The following is a 27,941-nucleotide window of genomic DNA, read 5'->3' on the forward strand; positions in this document are numbered from 1 at the left end:
GAGGTGGGGTGGGGGAGGTAGGGTTCAATGGGACCTCATATATATATATATTTAATGTAATATTATTACAAAGTAAATAAAATAAAATAAAATTAAAAAAAGATTACACAAGGATTGATATAAGACATGATAATTACAGCAAAAATGTACAGGGGCTGATAGGCTAAAATGTAAGTCATGATGTAAAACATAAGATAACTAAAATTTTAGAAAATTGTATAGTCTAAATTATAAACCACAATGTAAACCCAAATGTTACCTTGTTTGAAAGCTATTGTCTCAGTATCTGTACATTAGTTCCAGTAAATATAGTATGAATATGTAAAAAAAAAAAGAAAAAAAAAAGAATACATTGTAGCACTGGAATCCAGGCAAGGCAGCAAAAATAACCATCATTTGTCATCAAGGAGAACCAATTATTAGACAAGATGCATGGCATCATGAGCTACTGAGTTTATGGTATTACTGTCATGCTGGAAATGTCAATTTGGACTGATTATTTTGTTTCTTTTCCCCTCAAGTTGGGCAACCTAGCCATCCCATGGAAACAAGAAACCAAACACGATTACCAAACTTTCTCTGCCTGAGATTTGCTGATGAGAAGGAATTGCAGCCTCTGCTCTTTGGGCTGTTCTTGTCTATGTTGGGCTTGTCTTGTCTGGTTACCTTCCCTGGGAACCTGCTCATCATCTTGGCTATCATCTCAGACACCTACTTCCACATGCCCATGTACTTCTTCCTCTCCTACCTGTCCTTGGCTGATTTTGGGTTCACCAAAACCACCATCCCAACAGTGCTGCTGGACATTCAGACACAGAATAAAGTTATCAGCCATGCAGCCTGCCTTACCCAGATATTATTTTCTTTGTATTTGGATACCTGGACAGTTTCCAACTGACTGCTATGGCCTATGACCACTTTGTGGACATCTTTCAACCCTGCATTAAACAGTTATCATGAAACCCTGGTCCTGTGTCATGATGGTTCTGGGGTCCTGGTGTCTCACTGTCATGATGACCCTGATTGAGATGTTTACCCTCTTGAGGCTCTCCTTCTGCACTAACAGAGATGTCCTTCTTGAAGTCATGAAGATCTCCTCTTCTGACATCCTCCTCAATAAATTACTTGTGTATTTTGTAGCTATTGCTAGTGGCATTCCTTTTGTCATTGGGATCCTTTTCTCCTATTCCAAGATTGTCTCCTCCATTCTAAGGATTTCCTCAGCTGTGTTAAATACAGAGCCTTTTCTACCTGTGGGTCTCACCTGTCAGCTGACTCCCTGTTCTATGGCACAGGCACTGGCGTCTACCTGAGCTTTGAAACCACACCCATCCTCTAGGAAAAATCTGTTGGCCTCAGCATATGTGCATTAGTCAACCCCATGCTGAACCCTTCAACTACAGCATGAGGAACAGGAATATGAAGGGGACATTGTGGAAGCTCCTTGGCTGTGCTGCTATCTCTCAGTATTGAGGCATTTGGAGAAATGTGAGAAATTCGAATGATGTTGTGCAGTGGATGGGCATGAGAGTGGTGCAGTAATGCTAATGGGCTTGATGGTGCAATTTCTGAGAGGGAGGCAGTAGGGAGGTTGATTTACCCGATCCATGGAACTGTGGTGAGAGTGACTGTTGGGGATTTGCATGTGTGTGGTTAACATTACAATGTTAGGAAAGTTCTTTTGGCAAATATAGCAAGGGAAGTTTACCAGTGTAGGACACTGGGTGTGAGGACGTATGCGGGATAGGGCACACCTTGAGCATGCTTCAGTGGAATAACTAAGTGTTCATCTTGTCACACTGCAGTATCTCAATGGGTGGAGACCAATACAATAAACAAGAAAATATGAAACTTCCATCTTGGGGAATCCTACTGTATTCTCTATTTGAGGGACAAGAACTCCTCAAGAACATAGGCAGTACCCAATAAAATAAAACAGACTAATATGACAAACCCTCATTATTGCAAGTAACTATGAACCTTACTATTCAAAAGTTGCTACTAGTGGGTACTATAAGTTCTGAGGGCAAGTAGAGGGAAGAATAGAATAGATGTAACATAGAGAAATCTTAGGGCATTAGAATTGTTCTACATGATCTTGCAATAATTGATAAAGACCATTATAAATCTTTTCAAAACATCTAAAATTATATGTTCCAAAACATAAACCACAATGTAAACACTTGACTATGGTTAACAGCAGTGCTTCAGTATTTGTTCACCAATTGTAACAAATATACCATTCTCATGTAAAATGCTACTAATAAGGAAGAATGGAAAAGAGGAAGGATATGGGATATTTGGGAATCCCCTATATTTTCTTTTTTAAAATATTTATTTATTAATTTCCTCCCTCCCCCCTTGTTGTCTGATCTCTGTGTCCATTTGCTGTGTGTTCTTTTAAGTATGCTCATCTTTTCTTTAGGTGGCACTGGGAACCAATCCTGTGACCTTACATATTGGTAAAGAGGTGTTCAATCTCTTGTACCACCTCAGTTCCCTGGTCTGCTGCCTCTCTTATTGTCTCTCTTTTGTGTCTCTTTTTGTTGGCTCACCTTAGTGAGCCACCTCTCTGCTTGGGCCCTCTTGTTGTGCATGCCAGGACCCCTGTGCAGGCCATCACTGTTTCATGGACCAAAACTACATTTGGGCCAGCTTGCGACACAGGCCAGCACTCTGCATGGGCCAGAACTCTGTTCAGACCATCTTTCCATGTGGGCCAGCTTGCCTTCACCAGGAATCAAACCATGGACCTCTCCTAGACAGGAACCCAATTTTTTAAATCGCATCTGCTTCCCACCTTATATTTCCTATAACCTTTGAAGGTAACCATTTTAGCTTCTTTGAAGCAAAAATGGAAAAAGAAGACATTGTGAGAATATATGGAAGAAATTGTTACTATATATATAAGACAACAGACCTTAGAGCAATGAATGACAGAATGTCTAAAAATCTTTTATATTATTTAATTTTTAAATTGTTCTGTATTTTATTTGTTACTTTAAAAATCACTACTATTTCATTTTCTTATTAATTTTATTTGGTTTTCTCTTGGCTTCATTTTTTAGCCAATTTTTTAATTGTCTTTTTTTGTTAAACATAGAATCACACAAAATATCACGTCAAAAAATTCAAGAGGTTCCCATACATGCCACTCCTCACCACCCACTCCTCCCACATCAACAACCTTCTCCATCAGCATGGCACATCCAGTATACTTGATGAATACTCCCCGGAGTACTGCTACACTGCATGGCTCATGGTCCACATTGCAGTTTACACTCTCGCCCAGTTCACCTAGCGAATCACAGCCGGAAACATCTTGTCTTGCATCTCTCTCTGCAATATCACCCAGGACAACTCTAAGTCCTGAAAATGTAGCATATGACACTTATTCTTCCTACTCCCCACCACCAGCAACTCCTATGGCCACTGTCTCCACACCAATACAATTTCCTCTTTTGCTAGAGGTGAAATAGTTTTACAGCAGAACACCAGCAAATACAATCTAATCCATATTTTATTCCCTCATCCTGGGACCCTGGGATGGTGATATCCACTCCACCTCTAAATTGAGATGGGGCTTAGGTACCACGTGGCTGATGGATGGAATTCTTTTGCTTGCAGTTGAAGATTCTCTCAGCTACCTGATCTTATGGTTGACCATCCTCACCTCCTGGTTGATGGACCTGGGTAAGTCCAATGAACCAGGAAGTAGGTGTTGCAACTCTGCTGAGGTTCAGGGTCCAGCTTGCACATGAATAGTTCAGACATTCAAGTCTCCTGAGCATACACTAACCGCAGCTGTTGGCTTCATTTTTGGAGAGGTTTTGAGTCACAGAAAGTTCACAACTGTGAAGGAAAAGTATCTTTGGAGGGAGGTGTCAGTGATGCGGTATGTGTGGGGAGTGGTTCATGTGGGACATGCCTCTAAGGCATATAAATAAGTTCAAGTGTTCATGGTCTTTATGGGGTTGAGACTCACACAATAACAGAAAGAATATTGAATTAGCATCCTGAGGTGTCCTCCTACATTCTCTAATAGAACAGCAAGCATATCCTGAGTACCAGGGATTGTCTGGTGAAGGAAGACACACCATTAAGCTAGGCCCTTGATATTAGTGGATGTACATATGAACCTTGTACTTGTGAAAGTGAAACATCCTAGTATTATATATTGCCTAAGAGTTACCTCCTGAAAGCCTCTTTGTTGCTCAAATGTATCATCTCTCTAAGCTAAACTCAGCATTTGAGTGCATTACGTTCCCTCTGCATGGGACGTGAGTCTCCTACTTTCTTTACTTTACTTTATCTTTCTTTACTGTAGTGTATTTGTTATGATTAATGTACATACACTGAAGCATTGCTACTATCCATAAACTATAGATTACATGATGGTTTACACTTTATACCACACAACTCTATAGGTTTATTTATTTATTTATTCATTCATTTATATATTTATTTTTAAGGATACTTAGATTGCATAAATAGGGCTACCCTATATTTTTAAATAAACATTGTATAATCTCAAAGAAAGATTGCGAAAAGGCAGCCAACTCAATGGGAGAAGATATTTGAAAACCACATATCCAAAAAGTTTTGTATTCCCTCTCTATGCAAAGAGATCATACAAATAAATTGTAAAAGGAGAAATAGTGCAATTTAAAAATGCTCATAAGACCTAAGTAGAAATTTTTCCAAAAAGGAAATACAAATGGTGAAAAAGCATGTGTAAAAAGTATAATATCATTATCATTAGGGAAATGTAAATCAAAACTGCAATGAGATATCATATCACACCTCATAAAATGATCATTAAAGAAAAATAACAGAATCCTATATGTGCTGGAGAGAATGTGGAGAAAAAGGAAGAATTTGTCACTGTTGGAGGGAATATAGAATAGGGCTGTTTCCGTGGAAGACAGTTTGGTTGTTCCTCATGAAGCTGAATATCAAATTGCTGCATGATTCAGCAATTCTTCTACAATAATATGTCCAGAAGAAATAAATACAGGTCCCAAACAGGCATTGACACCCCCCTATTCATAGCAGCATCATTCACTGTTGCCAAAAGCTGGAAAAACAAAAAACAAGTGTCCATCAACTGCTGAGTAGTTATACGGAATGTGAATGTGGTATATACACATGATGAAAATCTATACTGCAGGAAGAAGAAAGAAAGTTGAGACAGATATGAAAAATTTGATGAACCTTGAGGACATTATGCTGAGCAAAATAAGCAAGACACAAAAGGACAAATATTGCATGGTCTCACTAATATGAATTAAGTACAAAGTATAAACATATCAAATTAAAACTTAAAATGTAGGTTACTAGGAAATAGAAGGAGGACTGAGAAAGGGTACTGATGTTTAAGATATGGAAATTTTTATTAGTTTGAATCTAAAATAAAGAAATGTATAGAGTTGATGGTAATACATTATAGGGAGTATAACAAACACAGATGGTTTCCAAGAGTGATTATGGCTGAAGAGTTTAATCTAGGGATTGTAAATATCAAGTGATAGAAAGCTAGAGAATAATCCAGGGATTGAATAATGTAGTGAATCTGGTGGTAGATGATTATTGTGGTTAATAGAACAAATACAAGAATGTTCTTCTATGAACCAATACAAATGTATGTCATTATTACAAGGTGATAGCAATATAAACTACAATGTAAACTATAATCCATGTGGTGCAGCAGTGCTCCAAAATGTATTCACCAAATGCTAGGAATGTGCCATAATGATGAAAGAAGTTGTTCATGTTGGAGGAGTGGGGGGTATGGTGTGGGATATGTGGGCACCTTTATATTATTCAATGCAACATTTTTCATAATATATGTATCTTCAAAAAGCACAATACAAATTTTATAAAAAGGTGATGTGAATATGGAGATGCATGGGAAAAATACAATTAATGAAATTTATGGGCTGCTGTTAACAGTAATATAGCAATATTTTTTCATCAATGTCAAAGAAAGTACTATGTCCATATTTAAGGTTTTATTAATAGGGGATATACAGAAAAAATACCAAATGTAAACTAGAGACCATAATCATTAATAATAGTAATATCTTGATGATATTCTTTCATAACCTATAACAGGTGTTCCATAACAATGAAAGGCAGCAGTGGAGGCGGTATATATGGGAATTCTTCATGTTATGCATAATTGAATTGTAAGCTTATGAATTCCCTAATCTAAAACAATATATATGGGGAAAGAAAAGTTGAAAATTCTCCAAAAGTACTAAAGACCAGAAATCAAAATTTTTACTTCATCTGGTTTTATGAGATTTCAGGCAACTCATACTTTAGAACTTTGAGATCTTCCTGCCCTCCTCTCTACTATTTACAAAGTTAAATCTTGGGTCTCCTTTTTCACTATCTATTTGGTAATTTAAATTTGTTTAATTAAGCGTGACATACCGTTAGTTACCTACATTTATGATCTGGATTTTGTTTAACATGGATCTTCGCTTACACATTTAATATATGTCATTGGGGGTGATTGTATCTATGCTTATTTTGAAAATACTCCCTTGAAAATTAATTTACAGCCATGTTTTGTAGGGTTTTGTAAAATAAACCAATCACAAGATTTCATTACATTCACTTCCTTTTAATCATACCCAAATTACTAATTTTTCCCAGTCATCCCAATGTGGGTTCGAAGATTGTCAGACTATATCTATCAAACATGGCATATTGTCCCATATAAGGAATTATCTAATGTTTGCTGTGTAATTCTAACCATTAGTAATGATTAAACCAAGAATCTGATATATGCTCTAATCAGTTATAGTACAAGTTTCCCTGTGATTTGATCAACTAAAAATATTAGCAACCTGAAAAGCTTTTTTTCCCATTATATTTTTCCTTCTTGCTCCCTCCCTCCCTCCCTCCCTCCCTCCCTCCCTCCCTCCTTCCTTCCTTCCTTCCTTCCTTCCTTCCTTCCTTCCTTCCTTCCTTCCTTCCTTCCTTCCTCTTTTTTTTGAAGAGCAACTAAATGATTTGGTGGTTGGTTAATAAAATTTAGTGAGCCTGAGGGGAAAAATACAAAATGACATTTAACACAAATGAACTTACCTCATATGGTTACAATTACGGCAATTACTAATTTTTGTGTTACTAAACACTTTTCTTTAGAACATAAATCACAGCCATTAATTTGAATTCGATGTATATTTGAAATACATATACAATCTTAGCCAAAATATTTTTCCTAATCTTTAAAATTTAAAATATTGGAAATTAATGTTATTTATAATTTGATATAGAAGTAAAAGAGAACATTCAACTAGAGAGTTATATCCAATAGTAAATCTCTCCAAGTTAACAATGTCTTCACCTCATCACACTTACCACAGGATGTACAAGGTCTTGAGAGAATTCAGTATGAGAAAAATGTCAGTCAGCTTTAAGACCTTAATTTGAAAGTAAAAAAGGAGAAAGCATACTGAAAGTTGAGACTTCATCTTTGTTTTAAAGTAGAAGGTCTTACTTTTTCTCTTATAGAAGTAATTATATCAGTCCATTATAAATAAATCTAAACCATTCATTTCTGCAGCTTTCAGGTAAAGTCCATCACATTGTTTATACAACATCTATGAGAAGAGTTCGGTAGAGATACTCTAACCATGATGTCATCCACTCATTTCCATGGCACAATGCCTCAATTGTAGGGCACAACGTGCTTGGATATGCCATTGGTGAATTTTAATAGAAGTTAATTTCAAAACCTAGTAGATTTTTGCAACAGTCATACATTCCTTAACATCTTGTTTATTAGCAACATATCGGCAAACTGGTCTTTCTTACATCCTCTTGTGATAATATGTTATACACTTCTCTAGATACAGAAACCCTGTTCCTACACTGTACACAACAACTATTACAAACTAAGTATTAGTACATTAAAAGTTCTAGGAAAACTGAAGAGATTCTTGGCCACCAATATCCCACAGTAGGAAATGTGTATTATTAAACAAACTCCCTTGTACTTCCTATTATAGTAGATGTATGCAGAACCTCATTCCTATAAAATTGGTAAAGGATGATAGTTTTCCCTGCACTATCCAGTCCAACAATGAGGACTTTGTGCCTGCAGTGATTGAACAGTCCCAAAACCTGGGGAAGAGAATTTCCACTCTTGGGTAAAGATCCTCCTCCAGTCTACAGCCTTGACTGGCTTTCCTCGGGGAGGCTAAGGGGACAGGCCTGGACCTCCATCTCTCCTGTGGCTGCCTCCACACTTTCCGCTTTTCAAATTCCCTGGATCCTAGAAGGAGGCCAAAGTCCATGCTGCACTGCCTCATTTGAGGCCGTGCATTGCTGCCATGGTGCTCCCTGGCTCAGACATCTCTGCAGATCCATGTGGACCTCCTCCTCCCCAAGTTCCTCTCAGGCAGTTGCCGTGGCAGCTACCACTCAGGCTGGGAGCAAATTAGAATTTTCAAGAAATAATTTTCCATTCTCCTTGCCTCAGATTCCTGGTAAACTGCATTTGACTATTTTTTCTCTATGAATTTGCTTACACTAAGCATTTCATATGAACAGGATCCTACAATATTTCTCATTTGTATCTGTCTTATTTAAGCCACCATGATGTCTTCAATGTTTACCCATACAGGAGAAAGTATCAGATCTTCATTCCTTTTTATTTCCAAGCAAAGTTATTGAGGTGAAATTCACATAACATGAAATTACCCATTTTGAAATGAATATTTCAGTGACATTTAGTACATTCACAATGTTGTTCAAGCACTTCCTTTATACCGTTCAAAATATTATCATCATCCTAACAGGAAACCGTAGACCCATTAAGCATTCACTCCCCATTCTCTCCTCTCCCCAGGCCTGATAGCTACCAATCTGCCCTTTGACTGTATGATTTGTTGATTCTGAATACTTCCTTTAAAAAGACGATGGGTATGGGGAAAGGCAGGAAGAGATGAGAGGTGGAGGCATCTTTGGGACATGGAGCTTCCCTGGATGGTGCTTCAGAGGTAATCACCAGACATTGTAAATCCTCACAGGGCCCACGGGATGGAATGGAGGAGAGTATGGGCCATGATGTGGACCATTGACTATGAGGTGCAGAGGTACCCAAAGATGTACTTACCAAATCCAATGGATGTGTCATGATGATGGGAACGAGTGTTGTTGGGGGGGGGAGAGGGGGGGTGGGGGGGGCTGAATGGGACCTCACATATATATTTTTAATGTAATATTATTACAAAGTCAATTAAAAAAAAAAGAATAATATAATATCTGACCCTTTGTCCCTAGCTTTCTTCACTTAGCATATTGTGCCCAGGATTATCAACCTTCTAGCATGTATCAATACTTCACCCCTAATGACTACTGATGTTGAGCATCTTTTCACATGCTTTTTGGCCATTTATCTACTTTCTTTGGAGAAATATTTATTCGAGTCTTTTGTTCATTTTTAAATTGTATGATTTGTCTTTTATTGATTTCTAAGAGTTTTGGGTCTAATCTGGGTATTAAACTCTTATCAATTATATGATTTCCAAATGAATTTCTCATTAAAAGTCCATTCAAATGTATGTAAATAAATTTCTGAGTATGCATTTTATATTTGTCCTCTGAACTGATGAGATGTAAACCTTTTTGGAAATGTTACCATGGAAACTCATTTGCAAAGATTCATTACGATGTCATGAGAATGAAATCAACTCCAAGATTTTCCCCTCTTCATCTGGGTCATTTTACTTGACTAATATTTCTAACTCCCCTATTGTTAACACTGTTTAAGCCTTTTATACTCATCTCATTTAATTTTTGTAACTTTGATGTGGTTAATTTCATTTTTCCTTTGTTCCTGTAGAGGAATTAAGGGCATACAGAAATCAGATAACTAGCACAAAAGTCACTAAGATAGAGAAGAGGCAGAGGAAGGATTCAAACCAAGTCTGTCTAACATGAGGACACGCCCTTAGGCATCATCTTGTATTACAATAGTCGAACATGACAGTATTAATAGTTAAACCTCAAAGAGTCCTGCAGTTGTTTTGATTTAAACTCCTGCTTCTGAACAGATGTTCCCCAAACAAGAACTGTTTGGTGTCTGTTGCATGGAACCTCAAAACCAAACAAAAGAGTAAGACCCGTATTGGACAAGTCACTCTCTATCGGAAATTAGCAGTTTTCATATTTTAACATATCTTCACCACCTCTGGGGATTTGTAATATATTTGTCAAAGTAATTATTGAGGAATTAGATTTCCTGGATATTTTAATTTCACTTCCATTGATTGTTAATGAAGCTGAGCATATTTTTATGTTTTTGAGTTATTTATAGTTTAGCTGTCTGAATCATTGGTTCACATCGTTTAATTCTTCAAATTTTTTAGTACATTTTATTCTTTACAAAGTTTTTATTTTTTTTAATGCACAGAGATATAGGCTTACAGAAATATCATTTAAAAAATAGAGCATTCCCATGTACCACCTTATTGTTGAAACTTTAATTTACTGTGGAAACTTTTTATAATTAAATAAATATATTAATATTGAGCTAAGTATAGTCCATGCTTTACATTAAGCATATTTCTTACATTTTTTACATGTACTTTGTTAAATTATGAATAAAATATATTCGGATTATACTCCTTGTCTTTTAATTTATGGAAGATTTTCTTTATGATACTTTTACATTCAGGTCTACATGGACTTAGGTCAATCATTTTTATGCTCAAATGTATCCCTTTGTTTTACTTTCATCTCAATTTATGCTCAGAGAGTTAATCTACCCTTTCCTTCTCTAAGTCTTATGCTATTTTTTATCTTACCTCATTTTCAATTTATGGCAAATGATAAGATATGAATTTAAAATTATTTCCTTCAAAGGAGAAATGAGTTTATATGGCTACGAGTTTCTAAAAAAGAGTCTGGAGGCTGGCAGAAGGATTGCCCTCATGCACAACTGAGCAGAGTCAGAGAGACAGATAAAGCATATACAACCCCCAGATATTGGTTCCTTTGAGGGCTAAAGAGACCCACGGGAGTTATGGTCATGGCCGATGGGGTTAACTACCAGGTCAGATGGCCCCTCTTTGGAAATGGTATTTATGTGTGATGAATCTGGACTCAGATGGGCTCTCCCTTCATAAGACTTTCATGCTAATGTGCTGGAGGTACAGTTAATGTTGGGGTTTAAGATATATTTAGGGGATTTGAATCTCTGGACTGACAATGTGATAGCCAGGACCTGAGCCTCAACAGACTCCAGCACCTACAATCTGATTTATTGGACTTACCACACTCAGCTAAGATGGAGTTGAAGAAGGACAACCACCACACCATGGAGCCTAGAATGATTACAACTGAAAATGGGAGGATTGCATCCAGCATCCATGTGGAATCTGAGCCTCCTCTTGACATAGAGGTGCAATGGACACAGCCAATCCAATGTCCACATAGAAGAGGTGGCATTGGATTGGGAAAAGTGGACATGGTGGACGATGGGTATGGGGAAAGGCAGGAAGAGATGAGAGGTGGAGGCATCTTTGGGACATGGAGCTGCCCTGGATGGTGCTTCAGAGGTAATCACTGGACATTGTAAATCCTCACAGGGCCCACTGGATGGAATGGAGGAGAGTATGGGCCATGATGTGGACCATTGTCTATGAGGTGCAGAGGTGCCCAAAGATGTACTTACCAAATCCAATGGATGTGTCATGATGATGGGAACGAGTGTTGTTGGGGGGGGAGAGGGGGGGTGGGGGGGTGGGGTTGAATGGGACCTCACATATACATTTTTAATGTAATATTATTACAAAGTCATTAAAAAATAAAATTAAATTTAAAAAAAAAAACAAATGCACAAGGCTTAGCTCACTTGTTACTTTCCTATGAAGTCATCTTGAGTTTCCCAATCACAGACAGTCTCTGCTTACAAAGAAACATACCACTCTGTGTGTTCCATTCTTGTACTACATTTTTTGTTGAATCCTGGCAGTAATCATTTGACTATAGGTCATTTCTTCTACAAAATCATATAGTTTAGAGCTGAGAGTGAGCATGTATCCCTTAGTTTATAAATATAGTATTCTTTTAAAATTATTTCACCTCTACTTTTAACTTGAATTGCATTGTTATTAGACAATGACACATAGGAACTCATCAAATTTCTAAAATTGTTAAGATCTTTAATATTACTACTCATCTTTTTGTTATGTATAATTATATGCCAATAAAAGAAGTGAACAATGGTCTAGAAACAAAAAATAAATAAATAAAATTATTTCCTTCAAATGATCATTTATAAAAGCATTATTTATTTTTTTAATTTTATTAATGTATATCATTCATACATGAACATATATAAACAAAAAGTGTATACTTAAAGTTGTAACCTTACAAGATCACCCAGGGGTCCCATATATCAACCCACCACCAACACTTTGCATAATTGTGAATCATTTATTACAATTTATGAAAGAATATTGTCTCAAACTAAGACTAATGATTGTGTGTATGTAAACTGCTCAATAACCAGTATGCTAGCAACAGGGGGCCACAGAGCCAGGGGTATTGATGTCCCTTTACTGTACGGAGTGACAGATGGCCATGAAGTGGTCATAGACCAGTGCAGAAAGAAAGAAAGTGTTTAATCCTGCAAAAAAGCATGAAAAATAAATCTGACTGAGAGCGCTTTCATACATTATGGATTTGCTTTCTCTCCGAATGTTCAGCAGCATCTCTGGGACAGTGCTGAAGGTGATATAGATATCTATAAAAGATAGGCTAGAGAGGAAGATTTACATGAGGAGGTGGAAGTCGGAGATGATGTCCAGGATGATGAACAAGTCCCCAGTGGAGGTGACCAGGTACACGCACAGGAACATCTGAAGAGAAAAGTCCACACTTCTGTATCTTCTGACAGTCCTGGGAGATCAAATGCTAAAATTCATGTTTGGATTTCTCATTCCATGCAGGCAGTGAAACTCCTGGAAAAGTGACCACAGCAAAGCAAAGTTAACCCAAACAGCTACCACCAAATTAACATAAATGAACTTTTATGAACTAAAAATATGTTAAATTATTTATTTCTTTTTTATTAAATAAAAGGTTGCACTTTTTGTCTGAAAATATCAGGGAAACCAAATGTCTCTCCTTATCCTTGATTTTCTGGCTTACTAGCCATCCTTGTCCATAACTTTAAGATTTTTCCCGAGGCACCAAATTTCACTACAAAACTTCTTAGACGTTATTCTAGTCCACATACCTAATGACCAGTTATTTTGCACCATGTGATGAAAAGTTGAAATATTAGATATTGATGATGGTAGCACAATATTTCATGTGTAATTAAAATTACCAAACTGTACATATGAAAATGGATAAAATGAGAAACTTTGAGTTCTATGCAGGTTACTACAATAATAAGTTGATTAATAAAAAAATAAAGTTATTAAAATTTATGGATTGGAAGACTCAGTATTGGTAAGATGAGCTTCTTCCCAAACTGATCTATATATTCAATTCAATGACTCTCTAAATAACAAGAAGTTATTTTGTAGATATCAACAAACCAGCTCCATAATTACTAAGGAAAAGCAAAAGACCCAGAAATCTTTAAAAACTATTACAAAGGAACAAAATTGTGAGACACATACCACCAGATTTCAAGATATACTATGTAAGAGCAGTAAACAGTGTTGTATAGGTTTAATAGGCACATAGACTAATATAAAAAACAAACTCACAAATAGACCCAAACAAATGTACTCAAATGAGCATAGACAAAGAGGTAAAGGAAATTCAGTGAAGGAAGCGTGGTATTTTCAACAATTGCTGCTGGGAAAATCAAAAGCACACATGCAAAATAAAAAGAGAACTTAGTCCCAGATTGTACACATTTCACAGAAAATAACTAAAAAGGAATGTTACATTTAAAATTAAAATTCAATTTGGGGCCCCATATCCTTCCAAATAAATTTGATAATTGGCTTTTCTTTTTTTGCAAAGAAGGCTGTTGGAATTTTGTTTGGGATTGCATTGAATCTCTAAATTAATTAGGGTAGAATTGACATCTTAGTGATAGTTATTATTCCAGTCCATGCCATGGAATGCCCTTCCATTTATTTACACATTCTTTGATTTCTTTTAGTTAAACTTTAGCAGTTTTCTGTATGCAAGATAGACAGATTGACCAATGAAGTCAAACTGAGAGTTCAAAAAAATAGGAAGTTCACATCTATGATCAATTGATTTTTGGCAAGGCTGCCAGTCCAACCAAAGGGGATAGAGAAATCTCTGCAGAAAATGGTGCTAGATATGGTGACTTTTTCAAAACATAGATTTGTCCTGAATGATGTTGGAGGGATAGATGCAGGGCATTGTATGTCCTGCCATAACCCACTGAATGGACAGGGAGAGTGGGTGTAAAATGCAATGTAAACTTTAATCCATACTCTGTATCAGTGTCCAAAATGTATTCATTAATTGCAATGAATGTACCACAATAATGAAAAAATTTCAAAAAGTACAGTATGAAAATTCCATGTGGTAAAGGAAATGTTCTATATCATGGCAAAATCAATATCATGCTGGTTGTGATATTTTACTACAGTTTTGGAAGATGTCACATTGGGAAGGACTGGGTAAAAGGTACATGGTACTTCTCTGTATCATTTCTCTGTACCATTTCTTTGTATCATTTCTTATAATTGTATGTGAATCTGCAATCATCTCAAAATAAAACATTTTAAAAACTTACAGAGAATTTTTTTTTGCTGTGAGAACAACATTTCCATATCCAAAGAATGAAAGAGAACCCCTATCTCTACATCTTATACAAAATTAACTCAAAATGACCGAAGTATTTAAGCCAGAACCATAAAATTCCTAGAAAAAAAGGTAGGAAACATCTTCAACATCGTGAGGTAGGAGGTGGTTTCTTAAATGTTATACCCAAAGCAAGAACAACTTAAAAAAATAGAAAAATGGGACCACCCCAAAATTGAAAATGCTTTACTTAAAATAATTTTGTCAGGAAGGTGAAAAAGGTGGCCTACTCAAGGGAGAAAATATTTCTAAGGTATATTCAATAAAGGTTTAATATCAAGGATATTATTTTTAAAAGGTCCTTCAACTCACTGATGAAAAGACAATCCAATTTTTAAAGGTGCAAAAGTCTTGAAAGGGTATTTTCTGAAGCAAAAATGCAAATGGTTCAAAAAACCTTGAATAAAAGGGGAAATAGTACATACGAATTAGTTTATATGTCTAAGAGACTTCAAAATGAGTCAGGAGGTCTTCAGAGAGGCAATGCGTATGCACATCTCAGCAGGCTGTCATAGACAGCCGAAGTAGATACTACCCAAAATAGTGGGCCTCCTGAGTGCTACAGAAATACCCAAGTCCTACAGTTATGGCAGATAGCTCTGGAATTTGTTGCCTTGCCAATGGGCCCCACATTCAAGTTTGTGCACTGAAGAGTGACAGAGTTGTACTCAGATGTGGCTTTTCTACACAAAACTTCTCTGTCCATTTTTTTTTGAGCATATAGTTGATTAGACTTGGTGGGTATATGCCCAGGAGACTTGAATCTCTTGGATGTCTATATGCCATCTGGGCCCTGAGCCTTGGTGGAGTTGAAGCACATAGTCTACACTTCATTAGACTCACCCAGGACAACTAACAAGGAGGTGAGGATGGACAACCACTACACCAAGGAACCGAGAGTATCTACAAATTCAAGAAAGAGTCCCATCCATCAGCCATATGGAATCAAAGCCTCCTTTCAATACCAGTGGAGTGGGCATCACTGTTCCAGATTCCTCAGGGTTGGCACATAAAAATATGGACTGGAGTGGACTTACTGGCATTCCTATATAGACTTATCATGATTCTAGCAATAGAATAAATTTTATCATTTTTATGGAGACCTTGGACACAGGATCTGCAGAAGACAAGGAGAGGGAAAAAGAGGTGTAATTTGGGTCATTTTCAGGGCTTGGAATTTCCTGAATGATTTTGCAAAGACACATACAGCACATTATATATCCTGCCATTATTCTACGAATGGAGTGGGAGAGATTGTAAAGTACTATGTAAACTTTAATCCATGATGCGTGGCCATGCTCCAAAATGCATTCAATTGCAGTGAATGTACCAAACTAATGAAAGATCATTTTAATGTGGGGAAGGGTGGGGCGTGTGCAGAGTTGGGCATATGGGAATCCCCTATATTTTTAATGTAACATTTTATGTCATCTTTGTATGTTTTAAAAATAAAATAATATATTTTAAAAAGTATATGAAAAGATGTTCAACATAACTAGCTACTAAGAAATGTTAAATCTAAAGTACCATGTGATATCATCTTACTTCTATTAGACAGGGCACTACTAAAAAAAAAACAGAAAACTACAAGTGTTGGAGTGGATGTAGGGGAATAGAAACACTCATTCCTTGCTGGTGAGCATGTAGAATGGGGCAGCCACTGTGTAGGATGGTTTGGTGGTATATCAGGAGGATAGAGAATGTCCATATGATCCAGCAATCCCACTATTAAGATAATATCTAGAATTGAAAGCAGGAATGTGAGGAAATATAGGCACCTCAATGTTCATCGCAGCAATATACACAATTTGCAAATGGGGGGAATTTAAAAACAAAATATTTTTGTGCTTAAGAAATTTCATTGTGAGTCAGGAGGTCATTCCATAGGTTACACTTAATGCAAGTCTCAGGTGGATCTCACAAATGTCACAGTAAACAAAGACTCAAACAGGGGTGCACCCAAGTTACCTAGAGAAATCAAGAAAGTATAGGTAAGACAGACAATCCTATGAAATCAGCATCCCATCAGTCAGTTTTATCTTGGAATGTATGATAACCTATCTTCCAAATGTAAAAGGTTGAGACTCATTTATCATTTCCCTACACATGATTCTTTTACTCCTTTTATTTGTACCTATAATTAGCATTATATCCACGAAATATATGTGCCAGAGACTTACTTAAATATTTGGACTCTTCATATGTTGTTTAAGCCCTAAATCCAAGCAGATGTCCAACCAAGACTTAAATCTCCTGGTCACCAGACACGCTCAGGATAACTAACAAAATGAAGATGATGGACAATGCTCATACCAAACAACAGCAAGTCTTTACAACTGCAAGCAAGACAGTTCCACCAGTCCACCCCATAAGATCTATGCACCTGCTCATACTGAAGAGCAGCAGGCATTACCACCCCCAAATCCTCAATTTTAAGGAATGAATGAACATAAATATCTGTTGCAACTATGGACCAAATTTAAAAATCATTACAGTAGTAACAGAAGGACTTGTTATGTTGATATGGCAATAGTGGTTACCAAATGTTCTGATGGGAGGGAGAGGAAAAAGGGGGGGCAAAGGACATTTTAAGGGCATTCTAATTTTTAATGATCAAAAATCATACATTTAGAATTAACAAGTTGGACTTAGTTTAAATGATCCCAATTTTGTTGGCAACATCCATACCATCATAGTCAGGAGCCTGTTGAGCATATGCCTTCTTCTCTCCATCAGGCCTGATCAGGGTCTTGACCTTGGCCATGTCAAGGTCATAAAGCTTCTACACATCTTGCTTGATCTGGTACTTCTTGGTCTTGATATCCACAATGAACACAAGTGTGTTATTGACTTCAATCTTATTCGTGGCTGATAGAGTAGTAAGGGGGAAAATGATATCCTTCATAATGTTGCAATAATGGATGCAGGCCACTATACATTTTGCCAAAAGCTTTTAAATTGTTTGGTGCAAAGTGTCAACCATAATGTAAACTATAGACACTGCTAAGGAGCAATGCTTCAATATGTTTTCATCAATTGTAACAAATACATCACAGATACGTAAGATGTTATTAATAGGGAAGCTGTGATGGGGAAGGAATGGGGTATATGTTCATGTTTTATTTCCTGCAGCTGATGTACAGATATTGAAACATAGCTACAAAACGTGTTTCCATTTTGGGTTACATTATCATTTACATTTTAGACTACACAATTTTCTAAAATTTTAGTTACACTACGGTATACATCATGGTTTACATTTATGCCTACAGATTTTTATACATTTTTGGTGATATTTATCATGTCCTATATCCATCATTGTATGATCTCGTGGAACACTTCCATAGTACACAAATTACCCTCCTTCCCTCTATTCTATATCTCTCTCCCTCTCCCCTCAGGACACACAGTGACAACCAAGCTTCACTGCTTGAAGGACACGTTTCAAAGATACTTGCAAAAATGCTGAGAACTTGACACTCTTGACTATTCGCCCACATTGAGAACAAAAATGAATATGTAAAGAACATTGCTAAAATTTTAGAAAACCGTACAGTCTAAAATATAAACCATTATGTAAACCAAAATGGAACCATGTTTGATAGCTATGTTTCAATATCTGTACATCAACTGCAGCAAATATAACATGAACATGTAAAAAGATCATTGCTGGGGAACAGGGAAAAGGGTTTGATTTTGGATATATGGGAGTCTCCTATAACTTATATTTGAGTTACTGTGATCTAAAACTTTTTTGAAGACAAAATTAAAAATTAGAGAAAAGATAGAAAGGATGTAGACTGGGGAAGAAATGAAAGAAATTATCTTGCCAATGTATGTACAGGGCAATACCTATTCCAGTAATGAAAGGCAAAACATAAATAACAAAATTTCATAATATTTTTCATTTTGAATACCCCAACTTATTCTTAGTTTATTTTAGTTTTTCTAAATTAGTATGTCTTCTATTTCTAATCTTTAAATATATTACTATAATTCATTTTCCTATTAATTGACTTTGGCAATATAATAGGCTTCATTTTTGAAGAATTTTTGGACCACAGAGAGGTTCAACTATGGCAGGGGAGGGATACTGTTGTGGGGTGTTATTGATGGGGGGCACATGGTTGGGAGGGATTTCTCCAGGGCATGTATATAAGGTAAATAAAAATGTTTATATATACATTGGGTATTTTCATAATAGTTACAGTTACAAATGACAAATGAGAGAGTGCTGAGTTCGTACCCAGGGGACCTTTGTCACATTCTCTTCAATGGAACAGCAACAATCCCACAAATGCAACAGCAGAGACCAGTGAAAAAGAATGGTCCAGTGACAAGCCCTTGATACTGATAAGTATGCTTATGAGGCAATATGCATGAACTATAAACTATGCTTTGCACTGCAGAGCACCTAATAGTTACCTCCTGAGAGCCTCTGTTATGCTAAAATGTGGACACTCTCTAAACCAAACTCAGCATCTAAATGCATTACCTTCCTTCACTGTGGGACATAACTCCCAGGTATGAGCCTCCATGGTGCTGAGGGATTAGTATCAATCACTAACTGGTGACAACTAAAAAGTGGCCATGAATAAAAGGGTCAACCAAGACCAGTAATACATGTCAGTGTCCATGTAGGATCATGGGTTAAAACCTGCTTTTCGACCTTGAATAAAAGGGGGAAATAGCAAAGACCAATGAGTTTATATGGCTAAGAGTGTCCAAAAAAGAGTCGGGAGGTCATCAGAGGGGTCATTCTTACACACACCTCAGCAGGACCCCAGAGACAGCCGAAGTAGGTACAACACCAGTTACTGGTTCTACTGGGGCCTATGGAGATCCACAAGTTCTATGGTCATGACAGATGACTCTGGAGTTCAGTGCCATGTCAGTGGGCCCTACTTTGGAATTTGTATGTTTGAGTGTTATGGAGTTGGACTCTGATGTGACCTTTCTACACGTGCCTTTTCTGTCACTGTTACTGGATCTGTGGTGGGCGCTATGGTTGATGTATACTAAGGAAAAATGAATCTTGGGACTGTCCATGTAACAGTCAGGCCCTGAGCCTCAGTAGTCTTGCAACTCCTACCCTCTAGTTCATTGGACTTACCCAGGTCAGCTAACAAGGAGGTGAAGAAGCTCAACCACAACACCAGGGAACTGAGAGTGCCTAAAGGTGCAAGACAGAGAATTGCATCCATCATCCATGTGTAATCTAAGCCCCATCTCAATATAGAGGTGGAATTGACATGAACATCTCAAGGTCCACAGGATGGAGGAATAAAATATGGATTTAGTATGGACTTACTGATATTCTATTACAGAATTATTGTGACTAGCAGTTGAAGAAATTGTAGCATTGATATGGTAAAAGAAGCCATGGTCGTTGCTGAGAGCAGGGAGAGTTAAGAAGAGATGTGCTGTGGGGGTATTTTTGGGACTTAGATTGTCTTAAATGATATTGCAGGTACAGATGATGTACAATATACATCCTGTCATAATTCACTCAATGTACTGGGAGAGAGTTTAAATTAAAATCAAACTATTATCCATGTGGAGCAGCACTGCTCCAAAATGTATTCAACAAATGCAATGAATGTGCCGCAATGATGAAAGAGGTTGATTTGGGAGGAGTGGGTTGGGGATGGGTAGTGTATGGGGGCTTCTTATATTTTTAAATGTAACATTTTTTGAGATCTATGTAGCTTCAAAAAATAAAATTTAAAAATGTGATGGAGTGGAGGGGTGGGGAATGGGTTATGTGGGAACCTCTTATGTTTTTAATGTAGCATTTTGTGTGATTTATTAACTTAAAAAAAGATAATTAAAAAATTTTAAAATAGGAAATAAAAAAAACATTTGCCAGGGGAGGGCAAAAGTGTTTGACAAAGGATATATGGGAGTCCCCTATATTGTATATGTAACTTTACATTGATCTAAATATTTTTTGGAACACAATGAAAAATAATAAAGAATGTATACTCTGAGAAGGAATGAACAAAATTGCCTTACCTTTGTACTTACAGACTAAGACTGATTGCAGTGATGAAAGGCAAAACACCAAAAACAAAGTTTTATGATATTTTTCATTGTTTAATTCCCCACATTATTTTTTACTTTATTTTAGTTTTTCTAAATTAGTATGTATTCTATTTCTAATCTTTAAACCTATAAATACTTTCATTTTCCTACTAACTGAATTTGACAATACATTAGACTTGATTTTTGGAGAAGTTTGGATCATAGAGGTGATAAAATATGGTAGGGGAGATCACTCATGTGGGATAATATTGACGGGGAACACATGGTTGCAAGGGAATCTCCAGGAGTTGTATATAAGGTACATAAAAATGTTCACATATTCTTTGGGTATTTTCATAGTACTTACAGTTAAAAACAACAATTGAATGAGTGCTGAGTTCCTAACCCAGGGAGCTCTGTCACATTCCCCAATGGAACAGCAAAAATCCTCCAAGTACAAGGACAAAGATCAATGCAGAAACATGGTCCAATGATGAACCCTTGATAATGAAGACTCTGCTTTAGGGGCTATGTGCCTGAAATTTGAACTAGGCCTAGAGCTGCAAGGTGCCTAACAGTTACCTCTTGAGAGCCTCCATGTTGCTCAAATGTGACCACTCTGTAGGCAAAACACAGCATGTAAATAGAGTACATTCCCCCCAAGGTGGGTCATGACTCCTGGGGATGAGACTCCCTGTCACTGAGGGATTACTACCAATCCCTAACTGATGATGCAACTAGAAAAAGTCTTCAAATGTAAGGGGGTCCACAGGATGGGGGAATCGAGTATGGATTAGAGTGGACTTACTAATATTCTATACATGAATTATTGTGATTAGAAATCAAAGTAATCAAAGTAATCACACATTGGTGTGGAGAAAGTCACCATGGTGGCAGCTGAGAGTAGGGAGTGGGAGGAATAGATGTGATGTGGGGTCATTTTCAGGGGTTGGTGTTGTCCTGGGTGGTGCTGCAGGGACAGTTACCAGACATTGTATGTCCTCCCATGGTCCACTGGGTGGACTGTGAGAGAGTGTGGGCTATGGTGTGGACCATAGACCATGAGGTGCAGAGGTGCTCAGAGATGTTTACCAAGTGCAATGAATGTCTCATGATGATTAAGGGCAATGCTGTTATGGGGGGAAGAGTGGGGTGATTGGGGTGGGGGGTATATTGGGAGCTCATATTTTTTTTCAATTTAACATTAAAAAAATGAAGACAAAAAAATAATTGGAAAAGAAAAAAATAAATAAAATCTAAAAAAAGGGGGGTATGTTAAAGAAAATTGAGTTTATATGGCTAAGAGTCTTCAGGAAAGAGCCAGGAGGTCATTAGATGTGTCACACTTCTGCATGCCTCAGCAGTATCCCAGAGACAGACAAAAAAGATACAAACGTAGGTACAGGTGCTCCTGAGGGATTTGGAATCACACAGGTTCTATGGTCATGGCAGATCACTCTGGAGTTCAGTGCCTTTTCATTGTGCCCTATTTTGGAAGTTGTGTTCCTGTGTGTGAAGGCATTGTACTCAGATGTGACATTCCTACACATGCCTTTTCTGTCACTTTTACTAAAACTGTGGTTGGTGCTTGGTTGACGTATACTCAACGGACTTGAATCTTTGGGCTGGCTATGAGATTTAAGCTGGTCCCTGAGCCTCAGAAGATTGCAGCTCCTACTGTTCGGTCCATTGGACTTACCCAGGTCTGCTTACAGGGAGATGAATGAGGTTAAGTCAGGCGAGCAGCCCATGTAACTAGCGCAGCTGCTCGGCACATTGTCGGATGAGAAAACTCTGGCAAGCACATGCTTTGGGGAATGCCCTAAAGATGGCACCGAAGCCTGAGGCAAAAGCATGTGGGTTTGCCCCTGTACTTGCCTCACCCACCAGCAACAACAGCAAATGAGCCTACCAGCCTCACTGAATTAGCATAGCCAATCAGCTATAGACATGCCTGCTAACAGCATATAAAAGCTATAGCACTTCCTGAAAAAACCAGACCTGCATCAAGAACCAGCATCTCTGGAGTGGTTACTGAGTGTTCGCTTGCTCCATCGTCCTTACCTCTGCCTGGTCCCAGTTCCCCGACCCAAGTGGGCAACAACTGGCACCCGAACAGGGACCCTGCAGTAATCCTACAGTGAGCCACCCCACAGCCATCTCGTCTATAGTTGGTAATTGACCCTTGCCATGGGTTATCTCACCTCACACGAAAAGGCCCCCCAGGCGCATGCCCTGCACGCTCTCTTGGCAAGTAGGTATGTAAAAATCTCTGAAAAAGAACTAAACCAATATTGGGATCTTGTTGAGCACTTTAACCCCTGGCTTTCTACCGCTGCTTTTTCTTTAAATGTTTGAAGATACTGATCGTATTAAGAAAGAAATTATTAGTGAAATGCAAAATTCTAAGAAAATCAAAATCTAAGGTTCACTCCAGACACAACTACAAGCCTTGGACAAGAATATCTTATTGCTGAAAGTCATACATTTTTCCTCCATTAAGTCAGAATAATGCAAAATGATTTTGTACAGTAACCTAACAAATTAAATGAACTAATGCAAAATTTCTGATATTGTTCCTAGCATAGTAATGAATATTTTTATTTATTGTCATTGAACCCCATACAGACTCACTCCTCACATCTCCTTCCTATTTCCACTGTGCTATTTCCATCCTACATCATCTCCCTGGGGATTTGACAACAGTCACAGTAACATCTACACAGAGTGAGTTTTAATCATAGCAAGTCTTTTCAGGAACTTAACCCCTGAAAATTGTAACTGTCTCTCTAATAACTTCAAATATAAATATCCATCTTGTGAACAAAACTCAAGGCTCTCTTTTATCTGCCTGCTGCCACCCTAACCAGGCTCATGTGCCACTTTTCATGCTCTGACCCTTAGTGTTCATCGGATATAAAGAATTATTTTTTAAAATTCACAACTTACAGATTTATTGATCTAATATTTGTGTCCCTGTCCTCATTTCTTGGTGTACTTATAGCACTTTCTCCTCTCGAAATTAACCTATTTCCTACTTCAAGCCTCCATGCAGTCATGAGCTCCATTTTGAAACTTTCAATAATCTCCACATGTTGTGACCAACTTTTGGATCCACTTCAGCAGGATTTGAAGGCCACCACAGGATACTGCTGGGATCCATTTCTATATATATTGTGTATATCTGTTTGAGATAAGGAACAATGTCTTACTCATTTCCTTATTCCCAAATTCATATTTAGTGCCTACAATGAATTATTTGGTAAATGTTTGTTGAATGACTAAAAGAAAAAAAATGAAGAATATAGTTAAACAGATGCTTGCAACAATTGTAGACAAAGAAGCAGCAGTGAAACAAGGAAAAACACTGCCAAGAGAAGGAAGTCCCATTAGTGAGAGCTAATGCCTGAGGAATGAGATTGGAGAAAGAAGGTAGTTGGTTGTATCTGCTATCTCCCACCACAGTCTTTTTAATACAACAGGACTTTGTATTTTCGCTTACTTACATGCACAATCTGTTGATGCACCTAAAGTTTCTACGAATAAAAGGGGTTCATGGAGTCCCATACAATCTTCCAGCACTGATGAAGATTCTGTGATACACCCAGAAATTATCAAGGCAGGATCTGGGTTCCTCAATGCAGATATATCTTGAATGATGGATGGAAATGTATATTCTGTTTCCAGGATGAAAATTGAGATTGAACCACTCATGACGACACTACAAGACAAAACTGCATTTTCTCTTCACCACAGATTAGCAGATTAGTAAAGTTGACTTGAGAGGGTGTAGGGGAAGAAATTAGAGTTTCCATGCCTTGAAGGATTCCATTCCCAGAAGCATCATTAATCTAGTATTCTTTTGTCTCTATTATCTCTTAGATATTTATTTCTATTGAGATAAGAAAGAAAAACACAATGAAATACAGTGCTGATTTTGACCCTTGGGAGACAGCTTTGGAGCTCCCTGTTCATCTCTTATCCCAGTGGTCTCCTTCCTTCCTAGAAGGAGGTCACCTCTCTTTAGGTGTGAGCTCTAATATTACAATGTTTCCCAAAATGACTGCCCTATCTCTACTTCTGGAGAGAGATTCTGACTACATTAAAATATCTTTTTCCAATCTCTCTCCTCTGGAGTTGGCTATACACATGGGGCTTCCCTCTCTCTACAGGATACCTTCTTGTCTCACTGCATTACTCCCCGATAGTTAGCAATATCTGTTCAGTTAATTTAACATTTGTTTTCTCATTCAACAAATATTTATTCAGCAGTATTGTATTGTGAGCAGTAAACTATGTGCTGGGAATGAAGAGAAAGGTAAGATGTTTTGCTTCCACTGAAACGTCTCATAGGAAAAGCAAGGCAAGGGACAAGGAAATAATTACAAAACCCTAAAGCAGCACTGGAGTACTCCTGAAATGTATGTCTGTACATACAGATCAGGATCTGCCTTTCTGTTTCTGTGAAAAATGCTTCTGGGACTCAGATGAGGATTGCATTGAAGTTATAGAACACTGTGTAGTACAGACAATTTAGAAATATTAAATCTTCCTATCCATGGACACAGACCGCCTTGTCCTTTACTTAGGTATTTTCTAAATTCTCGCAATATTTTTTTTTCATTGTATAACCTCTTTAAAATTATTACTGGACATTTGGCTCTTTTAAAGGCCAAATTGAATAGATTTTTTTAAACATCCATTTTAAATATTCTTTGCTGGTATATAAAACACAATTACCTTTTCCATGTTAATCTTTTAGCTTGCATTTGGCTGGGTTCATTTACGAGCTCAAATTTTTATTGTGCAAACTTTGGCATGTTCTGTATAAATAATCATGATAACACTGAAAACAGTTTTACTTCTTCCATTTTAATTTGGGTGTTTTTTATTTCATTTTATGGCTTAATTCCCATTAAATACAGTATAATAATGAATAGCAATAGTGAAAGAAGGCACCCTTGACTTTTTCCAGATTTCAAGGGGATGGCTTTCACTCTTCCAGCATTGAGGATGAGGTTACCTGTGTTTTTACAAATATGGTATCGACCATGTTGAGGAAGTTACTTTACCTCATTATTTTTCTGAGAGTTTTTAATGTGAAAGTGTGTTAGAATTTATTATTTGCTTTTATACATCAATTGAGATATTCATGTATTTTTCTCTTCATTTGATAATGTGGTTATTATATTGAATTTCTTATATTGAAATCCCTTGGATCCTGAGATAAATTCCACTTGATCATAATGGATACTTTAATATTCTGTTGTATTCAATGTGCTTGTTTGTGTTGAGTGTTGTTGAATATATATCTATAAGGGGAATTGTTCCTTGGTTTTCTTTCCTTTTTATGACTTTATGTAGCTTTGGTATCAAATAACTTTAGCCTCAGAGAATGATTTTGGATGAGATAACCTGACCTCAAGTTGCAAGATTTTTGAAAAGTATTGAAATTAATTCTTTAAATATTTCATACATTTCATTATAGAAACTGTTCCTGGACTTCAATTTTTTGGATTGTGTTGGATAAATAATTGAATCTCTTTACTAGTTATAACTTTGTTGAGATCTTCTATTTCTTTGCAGTCAATTTAGGTAAATTTTGTGTTTTTTGGAATTGGCCAATTTTGTCTAGATTGTCTAGATTGTTAGCAGACAATTGTTCATATTATTCATTCGTAATCTATTTAATGTCAGCGATAGCTTTTAATGTCTCAAATTTCATTTTGGATTTGGTAATTTGCACACTCTCATTTTTTTCTTTTTCAATAAAAACAAATCTTTGCAGTTTTATGGATCTTTTCAAGAATGAGTTTCATTGGTTCTCTCAATCGTTTATCTGTATTCTATTTTGTTTCTCTCCACTTGTATCTTTGATATTTCCTTCCTTCTACAAACTTTAATTTTAATTTTAATTTCTTTTCTTAGTTCCTGCAAGTCTGTACAGACTATTCATAATTTATTTTTAATGTTTTCACACTTATAAATTTACCTGAAATTTAAAAATTCATCCCTACCTTGACCTAACAAAATACTCTCTATTTAACCATAAGATAAATAATAAAATGGACCATGATGGGTAAAAGAGTTTAAGTGCCAGCTGCAGTTTTGCACTGCCATCACTGAATAACTTGAGATTACACATTGTTGAATAGGTCTCATATGCAAATGACATTCTTGTAAGAGATTCCTGTATAAAAGTGGATCATTGCAAATAAAAAATGAAATAGAAAAGTTGATCATTGGCATCACAGCAGCGTTGTAAAAGTTAACTCTTTTTATGCACAGTTATCAAATATGACTATCAGGATACACACTTAGCCCTTCAAGGTGGGAAAGTCCTCTGAATCCGAAATCACAGAATCTCTTTGACCTTAACTTGTTCTGGCTGGTAATGGCAAAATAAGGTCAAATGTGCATCCCTAGTTTCCCACTGAGTGCTCTAAGAATTCTCACAAATATGGGCTCAAGAAATTAAAGAGAACACAAATTTTAAAATCTAAGAATACAAGTTACCATATCTCAGAGCCAGAAGAAAGGCAGACAGTGTGAAAAATGTTCCAGATTTTGGAATGATTCAGATATTATATAAAAGAACACTTTTTAATGAGTTTTAGACAATTTTTAAAATCTTTTAAATATGTAAAATGGCATAAAATATTTCAATAACAAATCAAATAGAACCTGTAATGTTAATATGTACAATGATGAAAATTTAAAATTTCCATGTAGTGGAATTGGGAGAAATGTAGCCACAATGGAAACCAAAGCCACCACCACCACTCTGAAATAGAAATTAGAAATTAAATCAAATTTATACCTGTGGACTTCCCTACAGCTTATACTTTCTGTGTCCCTGCATTTACTGTCAGTAAAGCATTCTTTCCCATGATGTTTCCTTCCCAAGGCAAAAGAGACTTCTCTGGTTCATTACAGTAATATTTTGTTCCACTGGCTTTTTCCTCCTTGGATAATAGAGATATTTTTTTAAAATCTGCGTTCTAGCAACTCAGGGAGATGAGACATGTATGTGATTATGTAACCATATTTGGTGTACTGTATCTCAGTGCTATGAGGGTCCTTCCAAATCT

The sequence above is a fragment of the Dasypus novemcinctus genome, chromosome 30 (assembly GCF_030445035.2).
Source record: "Dasypus novemcinctus isolate mDasNov1 chromosome 30, mDasNov1.1.hap2, whole genome shotgun sequence".
NCBI lineage: Eukaryota > Metazoa > Chordata > Mammalia > Cingulata > Dasypodidae > Dasypus > Dasypus novemcinctus.